The 20,293-nt window shown below is 42.0% G+C and overlaps 1 protein-coding gene across 1 annotated transcript in view; it reads left to right on the top strand.

The window, feature by feature from the left end:
* AGBL1 (AGBL carboxypeptidase 1) overlaps positions 1-20,293 on the top strand; it is a 727,538-nt gene that overhangs the window by 591,459 nt on the left and 115,786 nt on the right. The gene's annotated exons all lie outside the window — the stretch shown is intronic.

Raw genomic sequence — 20,293 nt, 5'->3', positions numbered from 1 at the left:
AGTAGAGGCATTCTGGTGATGCCTCTAGGGATACAGACCAATTAGCCTTGGTCTTGTGCCATTACAGATTCGTCTGAAATAAGTAAAGCTAAGCTCGGGAAAGAGAGTTCTTTTTCTCTCTTTGCTTATTTGTCTTCCTTTTCCTTTAAGAATTTAACCATGCTTTTTACTGTTATTAGATCCCCTTATAAGAAATGCAGAGGAGATTTGTTTACTCAAAGCCTGGTTTTAATTTTAGGAGATAACAAAGATTCCAGAGGCAAACAGACACCGTGTCTTAAACTGAAGGAAAGGATATAGGATTTACTGGGCCCCAGATTGTTTGTTTGTTTCAGGAGTAGAGTTTAGCGGTTCACCACTTACATACAGTACCCAGGGCTCATCACAACAAGTGCCCTCCTTAATGCCCGTCGCTCAGGTAGCCCATCCCCCACCCACCTCTGTCTGTAACCCTCAGTTTGTTCTCTGTCTTTAGGAATCTTCTGTGGTTTGTCCCCCTCTCTCCAGTTTTTTTTTTTTTATTTGTTATGTTACTTGGCTTATATTTCTCAATGACTCATCATGGATTTATTAATATTCCCATTTTGTAGTTGAGAAAATTGAGCCTTGCTTCTGAGGTTTTTCCCATGGGAATAAGAATAGAGGTTTTAATATCAGAATTTCTCTCTTTCTCTCTCTCTCTCTCGCTTTTTTTAAGATTTAATTTATTTGTTTGAGAGAGAGAGAGATAGCTTGAGCAGGGAGAGGGGCAGAGGGAGAGGCAGACTCCTCGATGAGCAGGGAGCCCAACACAAGGCTCCACCCCAGGATCCTGAGGTCATGACCTGAGCTGAAGTCCAATGCTTAAAGGGCTGAGTCACCCAGGTGCCCCTCAAGTCAGATTTTCTGATGCCATGGACAGTGCTGTTCCTTATTCTTGATATTCTTACTGTAACACATGCCACTGTCCCTCTGGTGACATCAGACTCGAAGCTGAGAAATCAGACAAACTTGCATTCTCTTCGAATGTGAGATTTTGCAGAACTCACCCCAAGGGTAGAAAAGATACAGACGTCCCCTTGCCCTCATCAGAGAATATTTGCTTATACTCTAGAGTGAAAATGGGATTTACTTCTCCCTCTCCCAACCTCTCCCCCAACCACCCCCCTTCCCTCTCTCTCTCCCGCTGTCTCCCTGCCTCTCCAGATGGGCAGCCCACCAGCGGCTCTCCTTCCAGGTCCCTCCCTTGTTAATATACCCGGGACATGTGCAGGAGCCCTTGCTGCATCCGGGGAATGGGCCCTGGGAACTGATGAAACAGGCTGCTTTGGCAGCTGCTTCTGTTGTGAGTAATACACTGTCTTTATCTCTGACCCGGAGGTCTCATGTTATCTGGCAAGTAGGTTACAATCTCATACCCTTCACAGTGGCTGACAGAACACCATGTTTTAAATGTTTAATCTCTTCAACGATTCATTCATCCAGGAGCTTTCTTTTTTTTTTCCTTCTTCTTCTTTTTAAGATTTTATTTATTTATTTGACACAGAGAGAGAGCATAAGCAGGGGGAGCAGCAGGCAGAGGGAGAGGGAGAAGCAGGGTCCCCAGTGAGCAAGGACCTAGATGCAGGGCTCGATCCTGGGACTCTGGGATCATGACCCGAGCCGAAGGGCGGCTTAACCGACTGAACCACCCCGGCGCCACCTTCACCCAGCAGCTTTCTTAAAAAGCACTTCTTGCTCAAGAGAGACTCCTCTAAGCCCTTGGGACACAACAGTAAATTGCATAGAACAGCCCCCTGACTTGATGGGTCTTAACGTTGCAGGGGATGACAAAAACAAGGAATCAAGTCAAGAAGCTAATCTGGGGGCACCTGGGTGGCTCAGTGGGTTAAGCCTCTGCCTTCGGCTCAGGTCATGATCCCAGGGTCCTGAGATCGAGACCCGCATTGGGCTCTCCGCTCAGCAGGGAACCTGCTTCCTCCTCTCTCTCTCTCTGCCTGCCTCTCTGCCTACTTGTGATCTCTCTCTGTCAAATAAATAAATAAAATCTTTAAAAAAAAAAAGAAAAAAGCTTATCTGTAGCTGGTGATAACTTCTGTGAAGGAAATCTTAGGAGTACAGTATGGGAGAGAGTGACTTGATGTGAAGCAGAGTCCAGTTTGGAGAGGCGGCCAGACATGCCCTCTCGGGATGGGTAACATAAACGAAAACAGGGCCGTGGTTCCTACATGGGGTTGATTTTGTCCCCCACCCCCATCCCAGCAAGCCTTTGCAATATCTGGACACATTTGATTGTCGTGGCTGGGGGAAGGCGGGATTACTACCGGCATGCACTGGGCAGAGGCCCATGATGGGGCGAGACATCCTACAATTCACAGTCCTCTTCTCCCACAACAGGGAATTATCTGATCCAAAATGTCAACAGCGCTGAGATTTTGGGACTCTGTGATAGGGTAATAGGGCTGCATCCAAAGTAAGAAATGCACAGAGCAGCACAGGGGGAGGGGCTGATAACTCACTGGAGGGTGGCAGGGACAGTCCCAGAGGCCGGAACTGAAGAATCGAGCCGTGAGCTGAACCTCACAGGGTACGAGCGGTTTTCTGAGTAGATGATGTGGACGGTGCAGGTGGGCTCTCTCCCTGGCTGGAACACACGGCATTTGTGTCCTACCAGAGCACTTCTTAACCCCCAAGAATACAAGGGGCCTTTGGAGGCAGGACATAGGAATAGTTGCAGTGAGTGTAGGATCTACTCTTTTGAAACTTTTGAAGTCACTTGAGCAATGACGTCATGACCACATTCAAACTCCCTGTGTCAGAAACAGGGGGCCTGGGGCGCCTGGAGGGCTTAGTCCATTAAGCATCTGCCTTTGGCTCAGGTCATGATCCCAGGGTTCTGGGATTGAGTTCCCCATAGGGCTCCCTGCTCAGTGGGGAAGTCTGCTTCTCTTTCTGTCCCTCCCCTACTCATGCTCTCTCTCTCTCTCTCTCTCTAACTTTCACTCTTTCTAATAAATAATCTTAAAAAGAAGAAGAAGAAGAAGAAGAGCAGGGGGGCAGACTGGCCAGCTCTGCTCAGACCTGTCTTCTGTTCCACTTGGCCAAGCAGCTAAATGACCTGTTCAGCCATATTCTCCGGTAGAGGCAGCCGTGTGACTGCGCGGCCACAGACTGCGGGCAAGCGTGGGCTGTCCACCTCCAGGCTCCCAAAGCCTCCTGTGTGTGCCCTCACTGTCTTTCCCCCACCCTGGCTGGGAGCCAAGGATGATAAGAGCCTGGGGATGAAGGTGCCACAGGCAGAAAGAGGCTGGACTTTGAATCACTGCTTGAAAGGCCATGCACTGGGTTTTCCTGCAGCAAACACTAAATTTTCATGGTATTAAGTCCTTGGGATTTCAGGGCTTATGTGTTCTAGTAGGAGGGCTACCATAATTAAACCAGTAGGGCCAGGTCCTTGAGGCACATTACCTCTAATCCTTTCAGGAACCTTGCAAGATGGGTGTTATTTTCAGTATTTAAACATACAGAGAGGGGTGCCCGGGTGGCTCAGTGGGTTAAGCCGCTGCCTTCAGCTCAGGTCATGATCTCAGGGTCCTGGGATCGAGTTCCGCATCGGGCTGTCTGCTCAGCAGGGGGCCTGCTTCCTCCCCTCTCTCTGCCTGCCTCTCTGCCTACTAGTGATGTCTGTCAAATAAATAAATAAAATCTTAAAAAAAAAAAAAAAAACATACAGAGAAAGGGCCCAGGTGTGCCGAAGTAACCTAAGTTACTAAGTGGAGAGAATCCGGAGCCAAATGCATGGTCTTTTCACTGTGCTGACTTAGCTCTGCTCCTTTCCTCTGTCGGAACTAGTTTGGAATGACTCCGGATAACTTTTTTGAGGGAGAGCTTCTCTCCAGAGATTTGCATCCTTCTCTTCTCTTCCGGTTTAGAGGAAGAACCACCGGCTTTCTTCCCGGTCTCCATGGCTGGTTTATATCAACACAGCATTCCCATTGCTTCGGATATTTAACCCAGAATAAGAGGTGACATGGTCATTAAATAGGAATTACTCTGGCAGGAGCTGAACATTGCTGTCAAACACTCCCAGATGGATGAAAACAAAACCTTCACAAATGGGGTTGCTTGAAGTTTTCCTTTATTTTTTTTTTTCTTCAATGAACTGAGAATATACATGAAGCAAAGAACCTTCTGCCTCTCCCAGTGGCTGGAGGTTGCATTTTCCTTCCCAGTCAGAGACTTTATTGGTCCCCAAGGCTGCTGGAAGGGGAAGTTAGCAGTAGCCAAAGAGCCATTAAAGGAAATGGATGTTCACCTCTACCAGCCATGGGAGATCCGGGCAGCTCTTGTGTAGACAGGGCTGAGATGGGCAACATGGCTATCTTCGAGGGGCTCCTTCTAGGGCTGGTGTGGGTGGGTCTCCCAAGTGTGAGAAATGAGGCTGGGGAGACATTGAGATGGGCGTGGGTTTTTAACTCTGTCCAGCACCTCTTTGGGAAACCACTCTCCTCCATGTTTAGGCTTTGGAATGAAGTTGTGGCTGAACACCTCTACTTCCAGGATGGAGAATCTGATCCAGACTTGACCCATCACTTCTTTCTGTCCCCATCTCCCACCATAACCCCAATCCCAGTGACCGCTTTAGGCCTGGGCATATTACCTTCTCAGCACCAATAGGAGTTACCCCGAGGATGTCTCTGCTCCTGGGAACTGTTTCTCTGATTACAGACATATTTAACTGCCTTGTCCAGTGCGGTGTTAGGAATAGTCCTTGAGAAGAACCTGTTTAAGGATGCAGCCTCACAGAAGAAAGCTATTTTAGAGATTGGGGAAGGAAAAAAAAAAAAAGAAAAACTCATCCAGATAATGTTGTGTAGCCCTAGATATAGTCATAAATAAAATCAACGAAATGCTTCAAGATTTCAGTTTTAGGGGGCACCTGGGTGGCTCCGTTGGTTAAACATCTGACTCTCGATTTTGGCTCAGGTCATGATCTCAAGGTCGTGAGTTCAAGTTCTCTGTTGCTCTGGGCTGAGCTGGGCGTCTTCTTGAGATTTTCTTCTTCCCCCTTCTGCTCCTCTGGCTCATACTCTCTCTCTATCAAATAAATAAATCTTAAAAAAAAAAAAAACAGTTTTCAGTTTTAAGAGCTATACTTTCCTGTGTTCTTTCTAAATTAATTTTCGTTGGGATGTTCTCATTTGCAACCCAAAGGAACACATATACTAAAGGTTCTTGTAGATCAGGATAAGCACTTGGACCTATTCTCCAGCAGCAGTGAGAAGTTACTGATGGATTGAAGCAAGAGAGAGACATGCTCACAGGTGTGCTTCAATGACATGACGCTGGCTGTCCCGTGGAGGACAGTGGAGAGAGCCAGAAAGGATGTGGGTGGACTGGCTAGAAGGGGATTATGGTAATGGAGATGAGAGAGGTGAGTAGCGTGGATTTGAGTATGGGAGCTCAGAGGGGAGAAAATAACACAGAGAATTTAGGGGATAAAATATAACACATGTATTAATAAATCAAGTATGGAAAAGAAAGGGATTTGTTAAGGATCACTCCTATGTTTCCGGCTTAGGAGAGTGGTTGAACTGGGGGGTTGTTCAAGGAAAAACAGAGCAATCGGTAAGACTAACAAATTTGGAGGGGGTGTGGAGATCATGAGTTTCACTTTTGAATCTATTACATTTTCGCTGTTCTTATTTCACTCATATGAAAATTTCAATTAGGCGGCTGGAAAGTTGGACCTGAGTTTCAGGGAAGAACTCTGGCCAGGAGTAAACACTTGCAAGTCATCTGTGCATTGATGGCAATTTAATCTATGGGCTTGTACAAGATCATGGAGTGAGAGGTTAAGAGTGAGTGGGGAATATGCCTGGGGCTGTGCCTCGGCTACTCATTGGGTCCAGTATTTAATGGCTAAGCAGAAAAGAGTGAGTCTACAATTGAAGACAGAGGAAGGGCAACCAGAGAGGTAGGAGGAAATCAAGGGGGCCACTGTGTCAGCCAAGGCAGGAGAAATGTGCTTGCGGATGTTGTGGTCAGCATTGCTGATTGCTGCTGACAGGTCTAATAAGCTGAGAACTGAAAAATGCTAATCAAATTTAGCAACACGCATGCCACTGATGACCTTGCTTCAATATTGTGATCAGAGCACAGGTCAGATGGAGTGAGTGGAGGAGGGAGTGAGGAGGGATGAAATGCAGATGGGTCTCATAAACCACACTTTCAAGGCAGTAAAACTTGCACGTGCAAAAAGGAACCAGCAGCAGCTAGATGCATGCCTGGCCAATTGAAGTGGGGTAAGATCTGCCTAGATTTCTCAGAGCACAATTATGCTTGGCTCTTTGTCCATTGTTCAGTTACGTTCATGCAGATTATTTGATATACACCCTTTGTTAATTTCTGCGTTATGTAGAGAGTTGAACAAGACTTGGTACTTGGCTTTGAGGAACCGATCATCTAGTTGGGGAGACATTGTAAAAACAGTGTTCTAATTCAACATGGTAGTGCAGTGAAGGAATGCAGAGGAGATGTTTCTGAGAGGGGCAGCCAAGGCCCCTTGGTGGGAGGGGACAGCTGAACCAAATCTTGAAGGATACCAAGTCTTGTAGGATTTGTGTCTCTCTCTGTAGAATTAGAACAGTTCCGTACATGGAGCCAATCCATAGGGAAAAAAATGGGCATCAATACAATAAGCCTTCATGCACTTAATGGAATAAATGTACAGAAAGCTAGAAGTCAGTTTACTTCTACTGATGATGTAGTCTAACCAGCACTAGTTGGCTTTGTACCCGCTGAAAAGGGAAAAAGCAAAGCTGTTAGGTGTGAATCGAAAAGAACCTCTCCTGAACTTCTTATCTCCACGGGGTTTCAGAATGAAATACATCAGCTCCACAGGGACGCCTCTGACAGATGGGAACCTATTTAACAAGCCATGGAAAATGAATAGGTTGGCTCTAAGAGGGACCACACAGTTGCAGAAATCTATTCTCAGAGATGTGGGTGTTGGTGGGACCCAATGACCCACATTCAGGAATATTTGTCTATTAATTAGGGCAGGTGGTTCCATCCCAGAAGGCTTTGCCTAGCAACTGTAACCAAGATCATCCGCAACTTCAGTCTTGTGAAAGACCTCCAAGTGTGAGAAATCAGGTGGTGTGTGCAGAAGAAAGAGGGCTCTGAACCTGAGCCAAGTGCTCTATCTCTTCCCCTATTTTCCTCACTGAGGTGAGTCATCTTGACAGCCCAATAGATCCCCAAAACAGAATCACTCTCCCCCCAGAAACTTAAACTCTCTACAGCCTTTTCATGTGGACCAGCATGCCAACGATGGATGGTTTCAAATAAGGATATGAACACGAAGTTTGAATGTCATTACAGGATGGATGGGACATGGAATAGGGAAGATGTCCTGCATATACTATTGGCTTGCCTTTTGTTTCATTCAGCTCACTCACTGAGCAAATATTTATTTAGCATTTTACATAGACTGGGGGCACAATATTGTTTAAGACAAATGACATCAACTAGGTCATTTCAGTGCAGTGAGATCATTGCAACAGTAGGGAGGCTTAGGTTCGGGAGCTGTAAGTTTAGGGAGCCTCAAGAAGAGGTGGGTGATCCAGTCTTTGAGTGGTCATGGAAGGCTGACAGGGGGAGGTAAAATGAAAGAAACCTTGGGATTTATATTGAGGAAGAAGGAAGGGATGGAGTTGTATGAAGTGAGGATAGGTATTAAGACCAGGAGACCATGAGTGAGGCGTATTTGCTGAATGACTCATGGCATGGGATTTGCAGGACAAAGAGAGAAGTATAAAAAATGGCGGGGGGGTGTGGGAGGTCGGGGTACCAGGTGGTGGGTATTATAGAGGTCATAGATTGCATGGAGCACTGGGTGTGGTGAAAAAATAATGATACTGTTATGCTGAAAATAAATAAATGAAAAAAAGAAATGAGGTGCAGAGGTCAGCAGGGACTAGATCATGTAGAGTCTCAGATGGCCCACTAAGGAGTTCTGATGTTATCCTTTAGGTAACCATAGAACAGGTTTCACTGGAAAGGAGGTATCCTTACGTTTGTACTTCGGAAACTATTCATTAATTTACTCATGTTCAGAAAATACTTCTTAGTCTTTGTTCTATGTCAGATGCTCTACTGACCACTGGAAATACTGTGATATTCCAAGCAGGCAGCGTCCCTGCCCTTGAAGAGCTTATAAGTGACACAGATATTATGCAGGTGATTTAATGGGTCATTGGGATAGCATTGGGGAATGCAGAGAGGGGGTTTGGGGGGCAGGTGGTCAGGGTCATCTTAAAGTCCTGTGGCAGTGAACCAGACAGAAGATGGTGGTGGCTTGTACCAAGGCAGAGAGCTGGAATGAATGAATTGATTCCATGGATGCAATAGAAGTACAGGCCATAGGAAACCGGTATCAAATATGTGAAGGAAGGAAGGTACAGAAGGCAACTGGGATCTTCTGGTGACGATAAATGTCTCTTGTTGAAATGACATGATAGGATTCAGCCTTCTCTGTGAAGAAAAAGGAGGCCACCCAAACTTTGCAGTTCAGTTGGTGCATCCCTGAAATGAATGCTGACGTGGTGAGAGGTGACATGCAAGTCCAAGGCTGCAATCTCAATACCTCACACCCTCAGGAGAAGATCACTCGGCATAGCCAGTTTCTGAGCAGCTAACATGAGAAAGGCTTAGTATAAGGTAATATGCAAGAAAGGCCCATTCAGAGTTCCTATCTAGAACTTTTCTTGGGCCAGAGCTCTGCAGTTGCAGATTCTTATATTTGTAACTCAGGCCAGGAGATTATTTTCCCCAAGATATAGGTGTATTTTATATTAAAATTTTAATTATGAATATTTCAAACAAAAATGTGCAGGAAATAATATGACATCTATGTAGCCATCACTGATATTTTATTTTATTTCTGTAAAATATCTTATTGATTTATTTGACAGACAGAGATCACAAGTAGGCAGAGAGGCAGGCAAAGAGAGAGGCGAAAGCAGGCTCCCTGCTGAGCAGAGAGCCCGATGATGCGGGGCTCAATCCCAGGACTCTGAGACCATGACCTGAGCTGAAGGCAGAGGCTTAATCCACTGAGTCACCCAGGTGCCCCAATCACTGATATTTTAGAGTGACATCTCATCCTGTTTGTTTCAGAGATCTTACTTGGGCAGTTTAAGTGTAATCAAATCATTGTTCATCTCTCTTCATCATCCTGAACATCTCAGAGGAAACTGTCACTGTAAGTCAGTGAATGTCATTGCGTATCCTTCCAGGTTTGCTGGACATACACGTATCCACAAACAACTCATCATTTGTGTTAAAAACTTACAGAAACTGAATCACACCTGATCATTTCCCATCTCATCATCATTCAAAATGTTGCTCTTGAGATTTTCCCATGTTGACAAAAGTGGATTCAGTTCATTCATTCTGTCTTCGTGTGTAGCCCCTTGCAAAGATAGTTACCATTTATAGATCCATTTTCCTTGTTGAGAGATCGTAACTTTCTCTCCACTTTTTCCCTTAGGTAAAAATTTCTCTGTGTTCGCTATTGTAGCTGGCTGTATCCTCATCAAAACCTGGTGATATCCTTATAGGTGCTTTTTGACAGTCTGGAAGTGAATTTATATTTCATTAATTGTTTAAGTATTTACTTTTCTGATTATGAGTGAGGTTGAGGGTTTTTTCCTCACATGTTATCAGCTATTTGAGGTTCTTCCGCCATCAGTCACCCATCGACAGGCTTTGTCCATTTGTTGTTTCTCTTTCTGTTATATTGATTTTCTGACTGACTTGTAGAAATGTGTTCTACATCATGCATGCTTGATTCTTTTTTGGTCCAGGGGTTGCAATTGGCTTCACCTAGTCTGTGATTTTCTTTTCATTTTTTGGTATTTTTTTTTCTTTATGGCAAAAAAAAATTTTTTTTGTTGTTTATTCATTTAATTTAATATGCATTGTAATTATGAATTTTCTCCCTTAGAATTTGTTCCTTTTGTACTGCTTGAGAAAGTTTTGCCTAATTAAACACAATCAAGCTTTTTTTCCTCTATTTTTTTGTTCTTCTAAATGTTTTATGGGACTTCCTCCCATAATTAGGTATTTGATCCATCTGAAATTTATTTTTACACATAGGCAGGGCTGGGTTCTCATTTTATCTTTTTCAGTATGGACAGTCAATTCACAGTCTCCACACCATTACTGAAGTCATCTCTGTAACACCACCTCTGTCATGCAAACTCCCATACACTCAAGAGTCTGTGTCTTTGTTCTGTTCCCTGGATTATTTTTTCCTGTACATGTGCTACCTGATTAAAATATTAACATTTTAATTAATATTACTACTGTTAATGTGACTTATATATTAAATAATCTATATGCAAATGTATGCAGATTAAGCATATTACATGTTTCCATTAAAATAAAATATTCCTAATACCAACCCATACTCATCCTGTGTCTCCCCCTTCTCCCTCTTTCTCATCAAAGTTGCCTTTCTCATGTACATGTTTTTTCCTTTTTCAAGGCTATCTTAGCCTATTTGATTTTCAGTTTCCACAGGAATTTTACAATCTTTTTATCCAGGTTCACAAAAAGTCCTGTTGGAAATCTGACTGCAATCACACTGAATTTGCAGATTAACTTTGGAGCAGTTGGAGTCTTTGTTAAATTGGTAATGACCATCCGTGTTAGATTTCTCTGTTCTCACTCATAGGATTTCTTTTTCATCTTTTTGTAAAATCCTACATTCTGGACAGAAGGGTTTTGTACATTACAATTTTTATTTGGAATATATTTTGTCTGGAAAGTAAGTCCCCATTTGCATTCGACAACAACTGCATACCTCTTCTCTGCTTCTTTTCTTTTAGTTTTTATCGACATATCACGTAGATACAGATAAGGGGACAAATCATAACTGGAAGGGTTGGTTACAAAACGGTTGTGGTAAAAAAGTGTCACCCAGATCACGAAAGAGAATGTGCACTTTCCAGAAGCCCCCTCATGCCGGCTTTGAGTCATTGCCTTTCCTTGAGATCTTTTGCTATCCTTTTTATCAAACCATAAAACAGTTTGCCTTTTAAAAAATGTTATATAAATTGGACCATATACTATGCATTCTTTTGGATTTGACTTTTTTGTTGTTCTTACTCAACGTAGGGTTTTAGAATTCATCCGTACTTTTGCATAAAGTTGTCATTTATTTTCACTGCTGTATAATGTTCTATTGTGTGAATATTACTTATCTATTTATTTATCTATTGAAACTTTGATGGACATTTGGGTAGCTCCTAGTGGAGGGCCATTATGAATACTGTTGCTATGAACATTATTGTGTCTTTCAATAAATATATGCATACAATTATTTGGGTATACACTTAGGTGTGGGATCACTGGATCATAGGTAAATGAGTATTCACTGTGTAACAAGTACTTCCAAAAAGGTTTTAGGCACTATATGGAGAATTCTGGGGCTCTACAATACCAATCGTTGGTTTTGTCTTTCTTTTTCATTGATTATTTATAATGAGAGAATAGTGATATCTCACTGTGTTTTAATTTGCATTTTTTCAGAAGACTAATGAAATACAGTATTTCATTTTTCTATTTTGTTAGTCTCTTGAGTGTCCTCACTTGTGAAGAGCCTGTTCAGATTTTTCATTATTCTTCTGTTGAGTTGGTTGTATTTCTCTGATTGATTTGGACAAGTGTGTATTTGGGCGCTTGCATGTGCGCACACGCACGCACACACACACACACACACACACTCTGCTTTTCTTTGCCTTCCCAGTGTATTTTGATGAACAGTCATTCTTAATCTAATGTAGTATCACTTATCACTGTTTTCTTATATGGCTAGTGCTGTTTGTGTCCTATTTAAGACATTCTTACCTACCCCAATGTCATGAAACCATCCTCTTCTGTGTTCTTTAAAAGCTTTATTATCTTGTTTTCATATGTAGGTCTATGATCTATGTCTAGTTACCTTTTGTAAACAGCATGATGAGGGAGTCAAGATATGGGATATCTTCTTTCCTTTGGGATATCCAGCTGACACATTGCCATTGATTGACAAGAACATTCTTGCACTTACTACATTGAAGTGTCACTTTCATCATAAATCAGATGACCACATATGTTAGAAACTATTGTTGGACTCTATTCTGTTCCAGTGACCTATTTGTCTATCATTAGGCCAATATCACACTGTCTTATTTATCATAGTTTTATAACAAGACTTGGTATCCTATTGGGTGTGTCCTTCGATTTGGTTTTTCTTCTTCCATATTACCTTGCCTATTCTTGGACATTTGCATTGTCATAGATTTAGAATTAACTTACAAATTTCCACAAAAATTATATTCTGCAGGAGAATTTGCAACCTGACAACATGAAATCTCTCATTCTATGAGTAGAGAGTAACTTTCTAATTAATTGGTTCTCTTAACTTCTCTCAATAATTATTAAAATTTCTCATTTCAGAAGTCTTGTAGAACTTTCATTAACTTAATTTATTCACAGATATTTGACATCTTATGATAAATAGCATCTCTTAAAAATCACATCTTTGTTAAGGCTATATTATGTTTTATATCTCTTTTAAATAACATGAAGCTGATTTTTTTTTCAAGCTGACCATTTCTGTCTTTTCTGACAAGTTTAGTCCATTTACATCACTGATGTGTGTTAATTTGTTTTCTCTCACCTATTTTGAATTGTCTGCATATCGTGTTTTTTCTTTACTTTTATCTCCATATTTTCTGTCTTCCATGGGATTGATAAATTTTATTTATTCTAGTCTCCTCCTTACTGTTTTGGAAGGTGCACATTATGCTTTTATTCTTTTATTGGTTTTCCTTAATATTTCAACATAACACCTCCTTTGTGGGAGTTGATATGAGAATTTAGTAGCAATAATGAGGCAGTGTATTCTGAGTGCACGGCCCATGATATGTGCTCAAAAAAATGGTAATTATCGTTATGAGTATTCCTGCCTGACTTTTAGAAATATTATCAAGATCCAAAATTCATCATCTTCCCTTACTTCCTCTCACTGTGTACCTCTCTGGATCACTCCCTAGATCTTTGTAAGGCTGGATATCAAACCTGTGGTAACCAAAGGACTTCAGTATCTGAGTTTTCTCATCATAAGAACAAAATTGAATTACTAAAAGCACCAAGGATGCATGTACACAGAATAGCTTCCCAAGATGTCCGAGGCCAGGATAGTGGAGTCTCCCCTTGAAGCTTTTGAGCCTAGACACTGATGTGTGCTGTTTCCAGCTGGCCTAAATGTGGCTGAGCGGGGAGCCCAGCTTGGGGCTTGATCCCAGGACCCCAAGATCATAACCTGAGCCAACATCAGATGTTTCTTCAACTGAGCCACCCCGTGCCCCTGTTCATAATTCCTTCCAGTCATAATTCATGGGTCTCTGGCTCTGAGGAACAGTTATGGATTCTGGGTTCACGGTCTTTTCAATCTGCAAAATTTCTAACTGTAATGTCATCATCTTACAACACTGTTCATGGTTCATGCAAATATCAGCCCTGATGTAATCTGGGAACACATCTAACAAAGGGCCTTGACTCATTTCAAAATCCTTATGATTTTTTTTTTGTTCTTGTTACTTGAGGATTACATAATACTAATACTGTGTGAGGATTACATAACACTAATACTTGTATACCTTTCAGATGTAATGTCCGACTCATTATTACACTCAGTGCTACCTGGTAGATTTGATTTCTTATTCCAATATCCTACTTCCCCTGCAAAAGCAGACAGGATGATTTGGGTGTAAATTCTATAGGGGAAGCAGTAAGAGTTTACCCCTTCCCACTTTAAAACAAAAAATGTTTCTGAAATATTACCTAGTCCATTCTGATCTTACTTGGGGAATTGGAAGCAAGATCCAGAAACAACAATTTCCTTCTTTGGTGTGGGCCTTCAAAAGGCCTCTAGAAACTAAGAGGCCTCTAGAAACTAGAAACTGCTTCAAGTTGACATTACAGTTTGAGTATATCAAACAAATTCAAGGTTGACCAAGAGGGGGACAGGTGATAGTGGAGAAGGAAGGAAAAACAACCATTTAGCCCTAGAAAGCATTTTTATAATTGTGGAGATCATCTGGAACTTTGCTTCGCAATGGTAAAGCAGATATCTTATCCTCAGGACGGTCAGCCATGAAATGTTTTAAGATTTAAAGACAGTGGGGATATCGTTACTAAATTTGCCAGAAGCCCCAGAGCTAACTGCTTTCCATGGGAGCTTTTGATTGAAGTGAAATTAGTTCCCACTTGCAGTAACCAAACTCTTTGGCCACTTTTTGCTTGTTTGTTTCTTTTAAGTGGTGCTCCATCTCTCCAGTGGCATGCATAATTAGTTAAAAGGCTGAGAAAAACAGCTGGATCTCCAGGGAATCCATATCCATGAAATTGCTTCATTCTTTCCAAATTGCTTGTGTTTTCCAGTTGTTGTAAGGAAGTTCTTCCACTAAATGAAATTGTTATTTTAATCCTTACCCTCTTGTGAACCCCCACCCCCCGCCATGTCCCCACTGCCACCTTCCTTCCTGTTAATCCATTTGAAGGCATGTACATTCCCCTACCAGGAGTCCTAAGACTAAGCTCGGGTCTTCTGTTCCCTCTTCTTTCTCATCTTCTTCAAAGGCATGCACCTGCTTTGTGTTCAGGGCGATCAGCTACTATGAAGTTTTCTAATGTCTGAAGCTCTCTAGAAATAAATTACATCCTTTGAAACAAACTTTCCTATTTATTTTTTACCTTCTCTCTCCCTTTCGGGGTAGAAACAGTCTTGCTTTCCTTCACAGCATTGCAAACAGGAGAAGTATTTATCTGTGTGCTCAAGACTGTCTTGTATCCACACCATCCTGGCTCTGTCTCCAAGCTGCGAAGACTCCCGGCCGCCAGTCTGCTCTGCATCTCTGTTTTTCAGTCTCATTAGAAGGGATATGGGGAAATGTTGGTCCAAAGGTACGGAGTTGCAGTTACACAGGCTGAATAACTTCGAGACACCTAATGTACAGCACGGTGACGATCATGAATAATACTACATTGTATACTTGCAATTTCCTGAGAGAATAGATTTGAAGTGTCTTCACCATGCACAAATGATGGTAGCTATGGGAAATGATAGGTACACACATTAATTAGCTGGATTATAGCGATCGCTCCATGACATATACATGTGGGAAACATCACATTGTATACTTTCACAACATGCAATTTTTATTTATCAGTTATACCTCAATTAAGCTGTTGATTTTTTCTTTAATTTAAAAAAGAGGTGAAAAATACATTAGAAGAAACTACTGTGAATTTCTGTGGAGCTCTGACCCATTCACTAAGAAAATCACATCTCTGGGCTACAGCAGAGACAGCATTGGAGGAGAGATTAGTGCATAGATTTTGAGGTTTGAGTGACATGACTTTAGGTCCCTGATCCAGTATTTAGTTGCTGTGCACCTTTGCACAATCTCTTAACCTCAGCTCCCCATCTGTAACTTGTGAATAATAGTAATAATACTTGCCATAAAGGAGTGTTAATTTTAAATGAGATAACTTATATAAAGCGTTTAGGACAGAGCTGGCACATTATAAGCTCCTAATGCCATGTTAAATATTAATAATGATATTAATAATGTTGGGGCATAGAGAGTACTGTTCCCCACAGAGGCAACCTACTGATGGAATTCAGGAAAAAATATAGCCAGAAAGTTAATTTGCTTTGTGAACTGGTCGACTGCAAACAGGAGACGTGGTTATGCAAATTCCAGAAATAATAGCTAACATTTATTTCATCTTGCCAGAGTATATTCACTGCCCCAATGGTTTTCAAATCTTACTGTGAATAAAAATCCCCAGGAAGCTTGTTACAAATGCAGAAGCCCAGGTTCCGTCCTTATAGGTTTTATTTTGGTCTCCCTGGAAGTAAGGATTCTGCTTTTTAGGAAGTAACCTAGATGTTTCCATTAACTCTACATAACAAACCACCCTAGTCTAGTTCCAAAGGTAACTGTGACTCCTGGTGCTTTAGAGAATTGTCTTTGAAGTCAGGTCAGTCAGCCTGTCTTGGCCTCTAGAATATTCTAGAACAATGGTCTTCAATAGATCTTGCCTGAGTCCTTTCAAAGGCACTAGAACCCTTTCGGTGTTAAGCTCATTGGTCAAAATAAAGTCTGACATCATTAGAACAAGAAGTCTTTATACTCTCTTTTCAGCTTTTCTGTAGATCTAAAGTTATCCCCAAAGAAAAAGGTTATTTTAAAAAATTAGGTTATAAATTCTTCTTATTATCCCAAGTGCCTTTTCAACTCCTGGTATTCCATGTAATAGTAATAATTATCATCCTAGAGTCAGGAAGTCTGCATTTTTTTCATGCTAGGACCCTTAATGTGATTTGGTGTTTTTGCAGGAGACCATCCATTCATAAGGGACTCTGTCAGCCCTTTCATGTCTCTGAGGCCCAAGGTCAAGGAGAAGGGAGAACCAGGGTCTGACTGTAGAGAAGCACACGCAGGCAGCTCAGGGGATGCCCCACTGGATGGGAGGTGGGGCGAGAGAATCAGGAGGAAGCATGGTCCAGCTCAGTGTTTTGCAGACAAGCAGAATCCCTTAGGTGTCTTGCTGATTCGAAAGCCCTGGGGTAAGTAGTCAGTAGTGATTATGATGACTGGCCAGTTTTGGGAACCACAGATATCAGTAAAGAATTAGAAGCTAGAAGAAAATCACAAGTTGTGTATTCAGATAATTGGACCCCAGGAGAACGAGGAGCACAGCTCTGAGAGTTCTTCCCAATGGGGCACAGAGGGTAGGAGCTAGTATGTCATTGCAGAAACTCAAGACAGGAGGGCTGGGGCTGTAGCAGAGGCAGATGCTGTATCTGAGACCCAAGATGGGAAATTATTTTGGTGTTCTGGGCTAGCACCAACGCTGCAGGATCAAAGCTCTAGGAGAATTATCCGGTGAATTGTACACAGACACCACTGGGTAAATAGTAGTGAAAGGGTTTGCTTTCTCTTCAGAGGCTTTGCACTTTTCTGGATTTTTCTCAGAGGGTTGTTACTGGTTTCCAAGACTTACCTTTGTGCGACAGCCTTGGTTCTGAAGGCTCATGACTGCTAGAGACTGTGAGTTGTAGGAAGAGCGTAGGGCCAGATGTGGCCTGTGCCAAGCCATCCCGCATACTTGTCCTCTTCTGGGCACATTTTTCCTGAAGGAGACAGAGTGCCTGTGTTGGTCCTGGGAAAAGGGCATAGCCAGACAGGTGTCAGAGTCCTCTGGTCCTTGACTAGAACCATGGTACTAGGGAATAACAGGTGCAAAGGACAGCAGGTACAGTGATTTTTTAATAAAATATTTAAGGCATATAAAACATATATAGACAAATATAAAAGGCACACTAGTACTTACTCTCAAGCTTAGACAATAAAACACCACAAATAAAATGGATGCACTCTTTATGCTTGTGTCATAATGCATTTTCCTCTTTACAACCTCAGGTGGCCACTATTTTGGATTTAGCTTGTACCAGTCCAAGGCCTCTCTTCTATCTTTACTATTTCTGCATGTATCTATAAACCACATTTATATGATTTTTTATCATGTTTTAACTTTTATATAATTGTTGCCATGCTTTATGTATTCTTCTGCCACTTTCTTCTTTAATTCAACGTGTATTTTTGAGAATTATGCATGTTAATATATGTAGGTCCAGGACTTTTATTGAATTCTCTTGTAGTATAAATACATCACAATTTATTCACTTGTTACTAAATATTGTGCTGCACTGAACTCTCTTGCATATATTTCCTATGCCCTTGTGTAATTGTTCCTGCAACAATGTGGATGGAACTAGAGGATAATATGCTAAGCTAAATAAGTCAATCTGAGAAAGACAATTATCATATGATTTCCCTGATATAAGGGATTTGAGAGGCAGGGCAGGGGGTCATAGGGGATAGGGAGGAAATGATGAAAATTGATGGGATCGGGAGGGAGACAAACCATAAGAGACTCTTAATCCCAGGAAACAAAATGAGGGTTGCTGGAGGGGAGGCAGGTGGTGGGATGGGGTGGCTGGATGATGGACGTTGGGGAGGGTATGTGCTATGGTGAGTGCTCTGAATTGTGTAAGACTCATGACTCACAGATCTGTACCCCTGAAACAAATAATACATTATATCTTAAAAAAAAAAAAGGAATAGAGCTTTCTGTGCTGTCATGTGTACACATCTTCTGGATATTTCCATATTGCTCTCCGTGGCGTGGAGAGGAGCAGTGTATGACCTCTCCACGCTCCACTTCGTTGTCAATAGTTGGTCTTGGTTGGCTTTTCATTTATAATTGTCAAATATTTGATTGGTCATCTGATTGTGGTTTTACTTTGCATTTTCTTGCTTATTATTGAGGTGGGACATTTAGGTTTTCTCTTCCAAGGATATCCTATTAATATCTTATACCTCTTTGACCTCTGATTATTGTTTCTTTTTTTAAATGTTGATTTCAAGGAGTCCTTTACATATTCTGGACAGTAATTCTAGTTGTTAAATTGTATTAAAAATATCTCTCAGGCTGTGGGGTATCTTTGGGGGGAAGAGACATCTTCTTGAACGTAAAGGATCAAGCAAGAGAAGGAAGAATCATGCACTTAACATGAAAAACAGGAGGTGTGAGAATGGAAAATAACAATGGATTGCTAAGGTCAGAGGAATGGGATCAAGAGCCAAAAGTTAGAGTCTGAGGCTGAGCCCTTGGAAGAATCTTCATGCTTTCTTTGGTCTCTCCCTTGTGGGCTCAGGCAGCACCACCGTCACAGAACCAAATATGAATCAAGGGAAGAATAAGGAACTGAGTTGTTATTTTTGTCAGTACTCAGTGAACGCACACTACACACCAGTCTTGTGCACCGGCTCACTCATGTTATACACACACTACATACAGTATGTGCAGATGACACAGACCTTGATCTTCAGGAGCTCTCAGTATGGCCAGAGGGACCCACCTCTAAAGAGGCCATTGTGTGATGGTGTGACAAGAGCCTTAAGAGAGCTGAGGACAGGGTAGTATTGGAGTCATTGATTTCTTCATTCATGTGTGAAGTATATTTTGAACACCTACTATGGGGACAAGGGACATGGCAGTGAACAAGAGAGACAAGAATTCCAGGAGCCCATATTTTAAAGATGCGAGATGACTAATAAACTCTCAGCAAATAAAGCTACTGCCATGAATAAATAATTATTATTAGAAAGTTCTTCAGCAAGCTAATTCACATAATGATGAATTGCATGCTGGACATATTTTAAAAAGGATAACGCAGTGACAAGTGTAGAGAGGTGGTCTATACAGATGGTATGGCCAAAGAAGGCCTGTCTGAGGAGCCACTGTTTGAGATATATCCAATGGGAAAGACTTGGCCACATGACTTCCGGAAGGACAATATTCCGTGTACAGAAGGAGTCAAGTGCAGGTCTGCAAGGGAAGAATGAGCTTAGGCTTCGGGGATAAACAGAAACCACAGAAAAAGAGAGAGATGAGAACTGTTGGCAGGGGGGCTTTGAGATTGAAGGTAGGTTGTGAAGCAGAGCTCGTATTGGGCAAAATCTGGAAGGATAGAAACTAAAGAACATTCTAACTATAGGAAATACATGAACAGAGATTAGGAGAGTAAATACACTGGGCAAAGTCAAAGTTTCAGCATCGAAGTCCATTAATCTGTGTAACCACAGAGTCAGATGCAAGGTCCAGCAGGCCACGGTATGTGGTTCTTCCTGATGCGTGAGCTCAGCCCAATTGCCTGCACACTTGTGTCTCCTAATCTAGAGTCCTGAAACCTCTATAGGTTCCATCTTCAGACAAAAGCCATCAAGTAATCCAGCCAGGGGAAATTTTTTTTCCCCCCGGGGATGTGACTGGAACAGAATTCAGATTCTGATTTTTTAGCAAGGGGTAAGAGGGTTAGTTAGTTTCAACCAAATTCCCATCACTGAAGCTTCTACTTCGGCTTTGGTAGTAGCTGTCGGGTGACATTTTCTTTGCCAGATGTATCATGCAGGTTTCTAGATGATCTCATTACTGGGGATAAACAGCTGAATACAAATGGACCAGGCTTCATCAGAATGCTGAACAGGGGCAAGCCATGAAACTTTAAATCATACCTCCTGGTCAATGACCTGGGTCTACGCAGTACTGCAATCCAGCCCCAACCCCCGAATCTCCAAAGCGCCCCTCTCAGCTCTCAACATCACTCACTCTAAGGGGTAGT

Source organism: Mustela putorius, unplaced genomic scaffold (assembly GCF_011764305.1).
Source record: "Mustela putorius furo isolate JIRA1106 unplaced genomic scaffold, ASM1176430v1.1 tig00003875_pilon_pilon_pilon, whole genome shotgun sequence".
In the NCBI taxonomy this organism is placed as follows: Eukaryota; Metazoa; Chordata; class Mammalia; order Carnivora; family Mustelidae; genus Mustela; species Mustela putorius.
Note: the sequence above shows the minus strand (reverse complement) of the source record. Positions and strands in the feature narration are given on the sequence as shown.